Here is a 13498-nt window from a genome sequence, read left to right as displayed (position 1 = left end):
CACTACAAATTCTAAGAGGTTCCGCTCTTATGTAAAATCAGTAACCGAAACAAGGCCGAAATCCTGAATTCGGTCTTCCGAAATTGTTTCACCGCGGAAAACCGTGACACGGTCATTCGTTTCAACCATCGCACCATCGCACGAGCGTCAAAATGGCAGATGTTGAGATAATCGATTGCAGAACAGAAAAGCAACTACAATCGGTTAGTAGTGGCAACACATCAGGACCAAACGAGATACCTGTAACATTCTACAACGATTATGCGTAAGAACTTTTCCTCCTAGGTCTCCTTGGTCGTTGGAGCAACGAAGGGTACCTAGCGAAAACTCTAATGTGATTCCAGTTTTCAAGGATGGTCGTTGATCCATTGTAGAACTATATCAAATCAAATGGCTCTGAGCATTATGGGACTTAACTTCTGAGGTCATCAGTCCCCTAGAACTTAGTACTACTTAAACCCAACTAAGGGCATCACACACATCCATGCCCGAGGCAGGATTGGAACCTGCGACCGCAGCGGTCGCTCGGTTCCAGACTGTAGCGCCTAGAACTGCTCGGCCACTCCGGCCGGCGTAGAATTATAGAAGATATTTTATGCTGAAGAATTATGACGCTTTTGGAAAAAGAAAACCTCTTCTATAAAAATCACATGGATCCCGCAGAGATGTTGCGGAAATCAGCTCGCTTTGCACCTCCAGGAGATCCACAGCGCTGTACACAAAGGCGCTCAGGATGATGCCGTGTTCCTCGATTTCAGGAGGGTTTGTCACCATCCAGCACTGACTGGTTAGTGAAGAAACTGCGAGCTTATCGAGTATCGGATCAGATTTGCGACTGGATTCAAGACTCCCTTGCTGTTAGAACTCAACAAGTCGTCCTTAACGGAACAAAATCGACAGATTTATAGGTAATTTCCGGAGTACTCCTAAGTAAGTGTGATAGGAACGTTACTGATTACGACGTATTATAAATGTTCTAGTAGAAAGCGTCAGAAGTTCTTTAAGACTGTTCGTAGATGTAATGTTGTCTGTAACAAAGTAGTAAGGCCAGAAGACAGTATCGATTTTCAGAACCACCTAAAGTGGACTGATCATTAACGTAAATAAACGTAACATACCGCGCGAATGTAGGAAAAGAAATCCACTACTGTACAACTACATATTGATGGCAAATTGATGGAACCATATCTTCCGTAAAACGTCTAGGAGTAACTAACCAGCCTGCCGGGGTGGCAGAGTGATTCTAGGCGCTACAGTCTGGAACCGCGCGACCGCTACGGTCGCAGGTTCGAATCCTGCCTCGGGCATGGATGTGTGTGATGCCGTTAGCTTAGTTAGGTTTAAGTAGTTCTAAGTTCTAGGGGTCTGATGACCTTCGAAGTTAAGTCCCATAGTGCTCAGAGCCATTTGAACCATTTTGAAGTAATTATCCAGACCGATAGTAAGTGGAATGACCACATAAACAGTAGAAAAGGCAGATGCCAAATAGAACCGTGTGAAGAACCTTAAGGAAATGTAACTCACCCACGAAAGGAGTGGTTTGTTTACAAGGCGCTTGTTCGATTCTTGAGTATTGTTGATCAGTCTGGGACCCTTACCAGGTGGGACTGATAGAAAAGAGAGAAAACCCAACGAAGAGCGGCGCGTTTCGTCACGGGATCGTTTAGTTTGCGCGAGAGCGTTGCTGAGATGCTTAATCTCCAGTGGCAGACGCTACAACAGAGGCGTTGTGCATGGCGGAGAGTTTCACTGTTGAAATTTGTAGAGAGTACTTTCCGGAAAGATTCCGATAACATATTACTTCTTACCACATACTTCTCGTGATATGACCGCGCAGAGAAAATTTGAGAAATTACAGTGGCTCACCGATAGCCAACGTGTAATTTGCGAGAGGGAAAGGGAAAGGGGGGGGGGGGGAAATCGAAGATACCAGATGTACCCTCCGTCACACACCGTCAGGTGGCTTGTGCAGAACTGATGCAGCTTTTTACGAGGAGGTCACCGACGGTTGCCGGTTTGAATGAATGTGTTAAAACGTCATCTGTTGACAACACTGAACTCTAGGTTCAACAAGACTGGGCCCCACTGCCTGCACGCAATGTTTATGACATGGATGTTACCTCCTCCTCCCCAGCCACTGCTATCCACACTGCTTTCTTCGAAGTGCGCGTATCACGGCCAAGTTGACGAGCAGTTACTCATGGATTTCTCCTAAGCGATCCATTCAACTGTGCGAATTTTTTTTTGTCATGAATCTTTATCACTTCTAAGTTTCTATCTTTGTCGTTTATTTTTTACCACTTATGATTTCACAATGGCGAAACTTATCACTGTAAATTCGTTCGGATTTACAGGTACGAGTAAAGAACCATCTCCGACAGAAGTCATGAACTGTAAATAGTGGCAAATTCCAACGTTCGCGTCAAAGACGATGGTGCCTTGTTTTTCCAGGTAGCTCCACCAAAGTCGATACAGTAGGCTGCGGTTTACAAACATGTGCCTCATACGAATTGTTTATTCAAGGCCTCATGTCACGCGAAATTTTCGACAATGGTCCTATTATTTAATTTAAGAAAAAAATGGTTCAAATGGGTGTGAGCACTATGGGACTTAACTTCTGAGGTCATCAGTCCCCTAAAACTCAGAACTACTTAAACCTAACTAACCTAAGGACAACACACACATCCATGCCCGAGGCAGGATTCGAACCTGCGACCGTAGCGGTCGCGCGGTTCCAGGCTGTAGCGCCTAGAACCGCTCGGCCACCCCGGCCGACCGTCATCAGTTTAAGATCCTGTAGCATTTGCATAGTTTTCCTCTAAAGTACGCTTGTTTGCATTTCCTTTATTTTACTGCGGTTATTGATTTAAATTCTTATATTGAGTGTTGGGTTGTTTTATACGTACATCTCTTGAGTTTTTTTGGTTTTTCAGTTGTGTTACCACTGTACTGTCAAGATGACATTTGCTCTGTGTTTGCATTTCACTCGCCATGCGTAACATCTTTTTAAAAGTTCTTCACCAGCAGTCAATGTCAGATGACCGTTTTCTAAATCGGACAATATTTAACGATTTTAATTAATACTGTACATACACAACTGTTGTCGTAACTCATGCGTATTAAGTCACTCTGGCAAGAGACGACGGAAAAATCAGTTAACGTTGCTGCTAAAGGTTTGCGATACCTTGTGTCACTTCGTTTACGTGGGCCTTCCAAAACCGAGTTCCCAATACCGCTTCCGGGTCGTCACGTAATATCGATTTTGGAAATGCCTTTCGAGCTGCCGGATTTGTTCTTCGACAATCTACTTTTACTCCCATGTAAACGCACAACCACGTTTGAAACGTGCTTGGGTTGTTTGGTTACTTCTTTATTTTCATCTAATCTGGATTAGATCTGGATTTTGCATTAAAGAATAAGTCTCAGCACTGGATTAAACTCGAAGTTGGCTACCTACGATGCTGTCTGAATCGAAAACCGGAACAGCTGATTTCTACAGGCAGTTCGTGTAAAACAAAAGACGACCGGAAAAAAAGGATATTTGACTTGTCCAGCAAAACCACTTCTGGCCTCTCTATTTCAGATAAATTTTGATGTCACCGAAATTTCTAGTTTTTATTTTTTTAATTAAACTCTAGTTTGGTGACTGTCTTGCTTAACTGTTTTGTAAGGAGGGTTTGACATCGTCTTTCGCGCTAACAAGTTTTTCGTGTCCTGTCGTAACTGTTAGAACTACGCGTCAAATTTTACTTCAATTATCCTAACACAAAAACCGGGACGGAGCTCGTTGGATGCTAATCTTCAGCTAACGAGAAAAGGGATCAGAAATACGTAACATGGTTCACTTGGCATTAAGGCCTGTATATATTTTATAATAAAGTTGTTTATCTTTCTGAAACAGTATACAAAGATTATTTCTGTAGATTACTTGGGAAATTCAAGACCAGGGAGAAGAAACAAAAATTTTAAGGTTTGCCGGTGACATTGTAGCTGGCAGACAGCGACGAGCTTTGAACGCCACTTGAATGGTACGGACAGTATCTTGGAAAGAGACTATATGATGGACAAAAAAGTAGAACACGGATCATGACGTGTGCTCGAATTAAATCATATGATGCTGAGACTATCAGATTAGGAAATGAGGCACTGAAATGAGTACACGAACTGTGCAAATTCGCGGAGAAAAATAAACTGACGACAGCAGAAGTAGAGAGGTGGAGGGTTTTGTGCACGAAATGGCCTCTCGATTATGTCCCAAAAATGTTCGACGAGATTCACGTAGAGCGATATGAATCATTCGCCCGAATTGTCCAGAATGCTCTTCAAATCAAGTGCGAACAACTATGGCCCTGTAACGTGGCACAATGTGATCGATAAAAATTCCATCGTTGTTTTTGAACTTTAAGTACGTGAATGGCCGCCAATAGTCTGCCCATAGCCGAATATAGCAGTTTGAAGTGAGTGAGCGGTTCAGTTGGACCAGACGGTCCAGTTCGTTCCATGTAAATACAGCCCATACCATAATGGCGGTACTGCCAGCTTCCAGATTGCCTTGTTGACAACTTGTGGTATCTGTACCACTCTCTAACCCCACTAATAGCTCTTAGCAACTGAAATCTGGACTCATCAGACCAGGCCACTGTTTCCCAGACGTACAGGACCCAACCGACGAGGTCACAAGCCCAGGAATGCCAGTGTCATGCTGTGAGCAAAGCCAATCGCTTCGGTCGTCTGCTGCTGTAGCCCATTGACGACAGATTTCGCCGCACAGCCGTAACGGATACGTTCGTTGTACGTCCCTCATTGATTTATGCAGTTATTGCACACACGGATGTTTGTCTCTCAAGCATTGGCGAGTCGCAAACGCCGCTGCTCTAGGTGAAAATCATCGGCTGTTGTGTTGTCCGTAGTGAGAGGTAACGCCTGAAGTTTGGCATTCTCGGCACACTCCAGACACTGTTCATCTCGGAATATTGAATTTCCTATCTATCTCCGAAATTGAATGTCCTAAGAGTCTAGCTCCAACTAACATTCCGCGTTCAAAGTCTTAATTCCCGTAGTGCGGCCATAATCATATGAATCACCTTAGTACAAATGACAACTCCGCCAATGAACTACCCTTTTGCACCTCATGTACGTGATACTATCGCCATCTGCATACGTCTATATCACTATCTTTTTTTTGTATTTTGTTCGTTATTAATCGTTGTGTTTGGTCGTTGCGGACGTCGCAAGACATCCTGTTAAAGTTCGGTGCTTGATCCTTCCACTCAGTGTTTTTTATTACAGTGGCCAACCGGCTCTCTGACCGAAGACGCTGAGCTATCGTGCCGGCGCACTATCCGGTGACTTCTAACCTTGTTGTAATGGCGAGCTACTGAATCGAATTGAAACGAGAAGAAATTTATGGCACAACTCGAGTAAAATAAGGTATCGTATAATAGGCTACAGCCAGTTATTTTATCTAGTACAGCATTGAAGTGCAATAAACAAGACTTACGCCCAACAGTCCGAACATGTGTACATAGTTCCGCGTAGTCAGCTCGTACACAACTTTCCCACTAGAGCGCGCCCCGCTAAGTGCACCAGCGCAGGCGCAGAGCTCGACCGTCTCCGCACTACGAGATGGCGCTGGCTTAGAGACGGACCAAATTCTGCTTCCGCCGATCCGCGTATTAATATGTGACGCAGCCAATGAGATTGCTGCTAACGTAGAACCTTTTCTCCTCGCGAATCACACTCGCGCAGTGATACCTGAACGCTCAAGGTATTGTAACGAGTGTACAGACCTCCGATTAGTCAGTCTGGATTTGTCTGTACCAGTCTATAGACAAGTTTCAGTCTGCGTCTAATAATATTACCATATTCCTGTACATAGCCATGAAGATAAATGGCTAGACACTGTCAAGTATCAGAGATATGTCAGAATAAGATTAACGTACGAAGACCAAAGGAACTTCAGATTGTCAATTGTAAACAGAATCGAGAATCAAGTTACGTAATATCTATAATTGTTATTATTTTAATAAATGTGTGTGAAAATTAATCAAGTTCTGTTTAAAGTTGGTCACCGTCAATCTGCTACTCGAAGCGTGCAAGTGGCATTTGTATCGTCTGACCTAACGGCAGAAGATAAACACGCCACGATAAGACCACGAGACATTGCTGACATTCTGCTACTTCGTTAGAGAGACAAGTCAAATAACCTGATGGTGTGTGTACCGAAGGTCTTACAGTACGCACACCACAAAAGTTTCCTGGTACTTGTTAAGAGCTCGATATCTAAGCTAGTTATTCTCTAAAATGTTTACGAGCGACGAATAGGAGTTCTCAGATTTTTGCCGAGTCGGGGAGACTAAAGCCTGAACTTGCTGAGTTGAATCACACGAATCATCTGCAGCCACACTTTGCAATGCCGGGCTGATGAGGTCGCGGGTTGCCACAGAGGCCAATACGTTGTCACGGTGACACAGTCATTAAATCTCTCGCTTACGACGGCCTGACCGGACATTTATTTGATCGAGTTACGAGTGCCCATCGCGACTGTAATTAACGAGCTCCGCTCAACGAAGAGCCTCGAACGTGCAGTTAAAGCGCAGCGAGTTAACTTAGTTTCACGACCCACTTTTACTGCTGCGCTTTGCAGGACAAGTCTGCGCGCAAATTCTTGGTAGTGCTCTTGTAGTGGTTACCTTTTGTCCACCCATGAGTATATGAAACTGTGCGAGTGTTACGTACTAACGTTCGTCAACGTAGCGACTCGTCACTTAAGTCAATGAAATACCACTCATATGCAAATTACACAACACATAGAAAATGTTTTGTTGACTGTCTTCCAGCTAACAAACAAATTTTAAATGACGTGTGCACGAAATAACTTGGCCGCTACCCTCGCTGACTCAGCGGAAGGGGGCACAGAGAAGAGCGCCAATACCCGGGGCAAGGGGAAACCACGAAAAACTGTAGTCAGCTGTGTTTCTTTAAAGACAATGATTTAAAAGTCTGTGTTCGTGGGTTTTTAACAGCATCGGAACTGAAACATTTCTTGTGGCCGCTTACAAGTTGCCATTTGTCTTCCATGATATTGAAAATAATCGATGCTCCCAGTTTTGGTCCTTTCCGCTGCAGTCATGGAGTGTGCAGCTGGTCCCGGCGGAGGTTCGAATCCTCCCTCGAGCATGGGTGTTAGTTTGCCCTTAGGATAATTAAGGTTACATAGTGTGTAAGGTTAGGGACTGATGACCTTAGCAGTTAAGTCCCATAAGATTTCACACACATTTGAACACATATTTGGACGCTTTTTGGCATCCTTTAACACAGATCAGAGAGGTCACAGTTCGTAGTAATTGACAAAGTCATCGAGTAAAACAGAAATGATTTCTGGCGTTTCCCAAGGTAGTGTCATAGTCCGTCTGCTGTTCCTTATCTAGGCGGCAATCTGAGCAGCTGCCTTAGGTCGTTTATCGTCCAGTAAAGTCATCAGAAGATCAAAACAGATTGTACAACGATTTAGAAAAGATATTTCTATAATGGGGAAAATAGGCAGTTGACCCTAAATAATTAAAAGTGTGATGTCATCCACGTACGTGCTAAAAGGAATCAAACTTCGGGTACGCGATAAATCAGCCAAATCTGAAGGCCGTAAATTAAACTCAGTACTTAGGATTTAAAATTACGGAACAACTTAAATTGAAAGAACACACAGAAAATGATGTGGGGAGGCGAATCAAACACTGTATTTTATTATCACAACACTTAGAAAATGTAAGGTGTCAGGCAAATCCAACACCTTCCATGAAAACCCTGACATGATAAGCAAATCCAGTAGTATGTCACATAGCTCCGAATAAATCGTGACATGAAATTAACCAAAGTAATACGAGTAACGAGTGGGCAAATGGAGTACCACAAACTAACACAAGAATGCCTAAATTCATGTCGTACCTTCCCACCGTGAGACAGACGCAGTTCCGAGGGGAGAAACGAGAACAGAAGCAGAAACGTGTTAAGCTAGAAGGCCCTACGATAAGGGACGGATTGGACACCCACGTGGCCCGCCTACCGCTAAGACCACACCACCCGCACGTTTTAGCGTGAGACTTATTCGCGTCTCTGTTACGTTGCAAACTTTAAAAACATTGCCCCACCACGAAAAGTATAACGTTTGTCATTGGATAGATAGATGAAAACACAGCCAGATAGTTTTTTTAAACTAACTTCGTTAAATTGTAGTAAGGAGAATTTAGGGGAGAGTTAGTTCCGAGACGGCGAGCTGGATGGCTGCTGCGCCGGCCGCCGCCCCCCTGACGAACACCGACAAGGTAATGAACGCACGCGATGCCGCATAACAGCGCATAAAGCTTCACTCAGAACTGCAGAAGTCTCATCTGTTACACCTCCTTTTTGCGTAATACTAGTGTTGATCGTAAATTAAAGCTCATGGTGTTCACATTTGCCACTTGAAGAAAAGATCTGAAACGCGATGATTTCTCTGTTATAAAGTTATTGAGAAGCCACATCAGCCACTGTAATTTACGACAAGTTAGATAAGTAATTAAACATAATTGAGGGTCACTGTAGACCACTTTGATAGCTTTCTCTTTTGTGAAACTTAATTTAAAACTAGATTATATATGTGATATGGCATAGGTCATCCTTCACTCCATTGTAGAACTTTGAAACCCATTCCGGGAATATTCGTTCACATTTTTGTTGAACGCAGTTGGTTTTTATCCTCCTGTATTAAAATATTTCCTTTCATCAATAGTTCAACTTATAAACAATGTTTTGTGAGTAGAATAAAATTTCCAATGGTAAACTTAACTGCTTTTTCGACGTTATTTTACCAACTAACTAAAAATAGGAAAGCCTTGAACCCCTTCCACTAAATTTAGGTAGTATTAAAATTCTTTTACAGGAAGTGCAGTGAAGCTGACTCTGAAATCATTAAGTATTTGGTTATATCATCTCTAGTCTCACTGAACTCTTCTGAATTCCACGTCATGTGTGGTCTGGCGTCTCCTTACCAGCACAGATCCCAGGTTCAAATTAGTCAATTCCCTAAAAAACACGCTCAGAGCGTCGTTGCGCTAAATTGGTAGGGAGACACGATATAGAACAGACACCACCATGAATGTTTAGAAAGAGATCACCCACACTACGCTTGTCCGTTTTTTTGGGGGGGTTAACGGAGTACATCGAGATAGTTCGAAGAAGAGCAGCACTTTATGTATCATCGGGAAATGCGGGAGAGAATGTCACTGACATGATACAGGATTTGTGGTGGACATTATTAAAACAAAAGCGTTTTTCGTTTCGGCGGAATCTTCTCACGAAATTTCAATCACCAACTGTCTCCTCTGAAAGCGAAAATATTTTGTTGGCGCCGACTTACATAGGGAGAAGATTAAAATAAGAGACAAGTATTGTGAATCCTCTGCCAGGCACTTAAGTGTGATTTGCTGAGTACCGATGTAGATGTACGTAGTGTTTGGGGGGGGGGGGGGGAGGGGGGTGCGACAAGGAAGACCAACACACGGCAAGGGAGATGCATTTCGACTGTTGGAACCTACACAGAAATGGTTATCTTGCATAACCTGTAAGTTACAGCTTGCTCGTTTGCAAAACGATCGTATTATCATGTTATATCAGTACGATCACTAATTAGACAAATATAGACATTCGAAGTCAATAGTTTCTCAACAGAGTACTGAAAAATAATCAGCCGCATCAACAAAGGATCAACTAAAGCAAAACATATCCGATCATGCGCTGCCAGAAAAATATTTCAAAACAAAAAAAGTGGAAAAATGTAAAATAGCGGACGACGTCGTTTAAAACTGGAGAATTTCAATAATTATCCTGTCGAAGGGTGAAAAACACTTAACACTAGTACACAAGTGGAATCAACTACAAAAAAATTTATTGGCTACTTGAGCGTTGTTACTCCACAAAAAATTAACCGTGCGAATGTGCACGTAAAATGCGATTGAAACTTGGCATGCCATGCGTTTAAGCCGATTTTCGAACTGGACTAGTTATTTGCTTCATTGTAGTCGTTACGTCCCATTTAAATCAGTAAACTACAGGGGGAATAAACAATGTCTTCGGTGTTCGAAGAAGTTGTTTCATTCTAAAACAAATTATCTGTTTTTGCTGAAGATTTTGAAAGAGCAAGCCTGCTGAAAAAACGCGAAGATAATAATTCTGATATTGAAATTTGCTATTTCTAAACAACACTCTCAAAAACCCCCATGAACCATGGACGTTGCCTTTGGTGGGGATGCTTGCGTGCCTCAGCAATACTCATATCCGTTCCGTAGGTGCAACCACAACGGAGGGGTATCTGTTGAGAGGCCAGACAAACGTGTGGTTCCTGAAGAGGGGCAGCAGCCTTCTCAGTAGTTGCAGGGGCAACAGTCTGGATGACTGTCTGACCTGGCCTTTTAACACTAACCAAAATGGCCTTGCTGTTCTGATACTGCAAACGGCTGAAAGCAAGGGGAAACTACAGCCGTAATTTTTCCCGAGGGCATGCAGCTTTACTGTATGATTAAATGATGGCGTCCTCTTGGGTAAAATATTCCAGAGATAAAATAGTCTCCCCCATTCGGATCTCCGGGCGGGGACTACTCAGGAGGACGTCGTTGTCAGGAGAAAGAAAAATGGCGTTCTACGGATCGGAGCGTGGAACGTCAGATCCCTTTAATCGGGCAAGTAGGTTAGAAAATTTAAAAAAGGAAACGGGTAGGTTAAAGTTACATATAGTGGTTATTAGTGGAGTTCGGTGGCAGGAGGAACAAGACTTCTGGTCAGGTGAACACAGGGTTATAAATACAAAATCATATAGGGGTAGTGCAGGAGTAGGTTTAATAATGAATAAAAAACAGGAGCGCGGGTAAGCTACTACAAACAGCATAGTGAACGCAAATTGTGGCCAAGATAGATACGAATCCCACGCCTACCACAGTAGTACAAGTTTATATGCAAACTAGCTCCGCAGATTACGAAGAGATTGATGAAATGAGGGATGAGATAAAAGAAATTATTCATATAGTGAAGAGAGATGAAAATTTAATAGTCTTGGGTGACTGGAACTCGATAGTAGGAAAAGGGAGAGAAGGAAACGTAGTAGGTGAATATGGAATGGGGGTAAGGAATGAAAGAGGAAGCCGCCTGGTAGAATTTTGCACAGGGCATAACTTAATCATAGCTAACACTTGGTTCAAGAATCATGAAAGAATGTTGTATATATGGAAGAAGCCTGGAGATACTGGAAGGTCTCAGATTATATAATGGTAAGACAGAGATTCAGGAACCATGTTTCAAATTGTAAGACATTTCGAGGGGCAGATGTGGATTCTGACCACAATGTATTGGTTATGAACTGTAGATTAAAACTGAAGAAACTGCAAAAAAGTGGGAATTTGAGGAGATGGGACTTGGATAAACTGAAAGAACCAGAGGTTGTAGAGAGCTTCAGGGAGAGTGTTAGGGAACGATTGACAAGAATGAGGGAAAGATATACAGTAGAAGAAGAATGGGTAGCTTTGAGAAATGAAAGTGAAGGTAGCACAGGATCAAGTAGGTAAAAATACGAGGGCTAATAGAATTCCTTAGGTAACAGAAGATATATTGAATTTAATTGATGGAAGGAGAAAATATAAAAATGTAGTAAATGAAGCAGGCAAAAAGCAATGCAACCATCTCAAAAATGATATCGACAGGAAATGCAAAATGGCTAAGCTGGGGTGGCTAGAGGACAAATGTAAGGATGGAGAGGCGCATGTCACTAGGGGTAAGATAGATACTGCCTACAGAAAATTAAAGAGACCTTTTGAGAAGAGGACCACTTCATGAATATAAAAGCTTAGATGGAAACCCAGTTCTAAGGAAATAAGGGAAAGCAGAAAGGCGGAAGGAGTATATAGAGGGTCTATACAAGGGCAATGTTCTTGAGAACAATATTGTAGAAATGGAAGAGAATGTAGATGAAGATATGACACTGCGTGAAGTGTTTGACAGAGCACTGAAAGACGCGAATTCTTTAGAGACGAATGGAAAACCTGATAGAAGCCGACCTCGGGGAAGATCAGTTTGGATTCCGCAGAAATAATTGACCACGTGAGGCAATAATGACCCTACGATTTATGTTAGAAGATAGATTAAGGAAAGGCAAACCTACGTTTCTAGCATTTGTAGAGTTAGAGAAAGCTTTTGACAATGTTGACTGGAATACTCTCTTTCAAATTTTGAAGGTGGCATTGTAAAATACAGGTAGCGAAAGGCTATTTACAATTTGTTCAGAAACCAGAGGGCAGTTATAAGAGTCGAGGGACATGAAAGTGAAGCAGTGGTTAGGGAGTGAGTGAGACAGGGTTGGAGCCTATCCCCGGTGTTATTCAATCTGTATATTGAGCAAGCAGTAAAGGAAACAAAAGAAAAATATCTGAGTAGGAATTAAAATCCATGGAGAAGAAATAAAAACTTTGAAGTTAGCCTATGACATAGTAATTCTGTCAGAGACAGCAAAGGACTTGGAAGTGCACTTGAACGGAATGGACAGTATCTTGAGAGGAGGATTTAAGTTGAACAACAACAAAAGTAAAACGAGGATAATGGAATGTAGTCAAATTAAATCGGGTGATGCTGAGGGAATTAGATTAGGAAATAAGACACTTAAAGTAGTAAAGGAGTTTTGCTATTTGGGGAGGAAAACAATTGATGATGATCGAATAGGATATAAAATGTAGTCTGGCTATGGCAAGGAAAGCGTTTCTTCAGAAGAGAAATTTGTTAACATCGTGTATAGATTTAAGTGTCAGGAAGTTGTTTCTGAAAGTATTTCTATGTAGTGTAGCCATGTATGGAAGTGAAACGTGGACGATAAATAGTTAGGACAAGAAGAGAATAGAAGCTTTCGAAAAGTGGTGCTACAAAAGAATGCTGAAGATGAGATGGGTAGATCGCGTAACTAATGAGGAGGTATTGTATTGAATAGAATTGGAGATAAGAGAAATCTGTTGCCAACTTGACTAGAAGAAGGGGTCGGTTGTTAGGGCATATTCTGAGGCATCAAGGGATCACCAATTTAATATTGGAGGGCAGCGTGGAGGGTAAAATTCGTAGAGGGAGACCAAGAGATGAAGACACTGAACAGATTCAGAAGGATGTAGGTTGCAGTAGGTACTTGGAGATGACTCTTGCACAAGGTAGAGTAGCAAGGAGAGCTGCATCAAACCAGTCTCTGGACTGAAGACCACAACAACAATAACAACAACACTATCAAATATGAGGTACGTCGTTAGCCTTTGTTTAAAAAATATATTGATCCTACTGCAAAGCAACTGAATTCTTCTCCCTTTAATATTGACACTGGAGACATTGAAACGCAATTGCTGAATTTGAAAGCAAGGATTGTGGAGTTCGAAAGTTGAACGTCTTTGTGCTGAAACAGAAACAATAGAGAAACGCTGACGCGAACTTAATTCACAACTCA

The 13498-nt window shown here is 42.3% G+C and overlaps 1 protein-coding gene across 1 annotated transcript in view; it reads right to left on the bottom strand.

Annotated features, from left to right (window-relative positions):
- Positions 1–13498, bottom strand: part of LOC126336499 (J domain-containing protein) — a 94924-nt gene that overhangs the window by 29976 nt on the left and 51450 nt on the right. The window lies entirely within an intron of this gene.

The sequence above is a fragment of the Schistocerca gregaria genome, chromosome 2 (assembly GCF_023897955.1).
Source record: "Schistocerca gregaria isolate iqSchGreg1 chromosome 2, iqSchGreg1.2, whole genome shotgun sequence".
NCBI classification, from domain to species: Eukaryota; Metazoa; Arthropoda; class Insecta; order Orthoptera; family Acrididae; genus Schistocerca; species Schistocerca gregaria.
The sequence above is the reverse complement of the archived record's forward strand: the minus strand, read 5'-3'. Positions and strand labels throughout refer to the sequence as shown.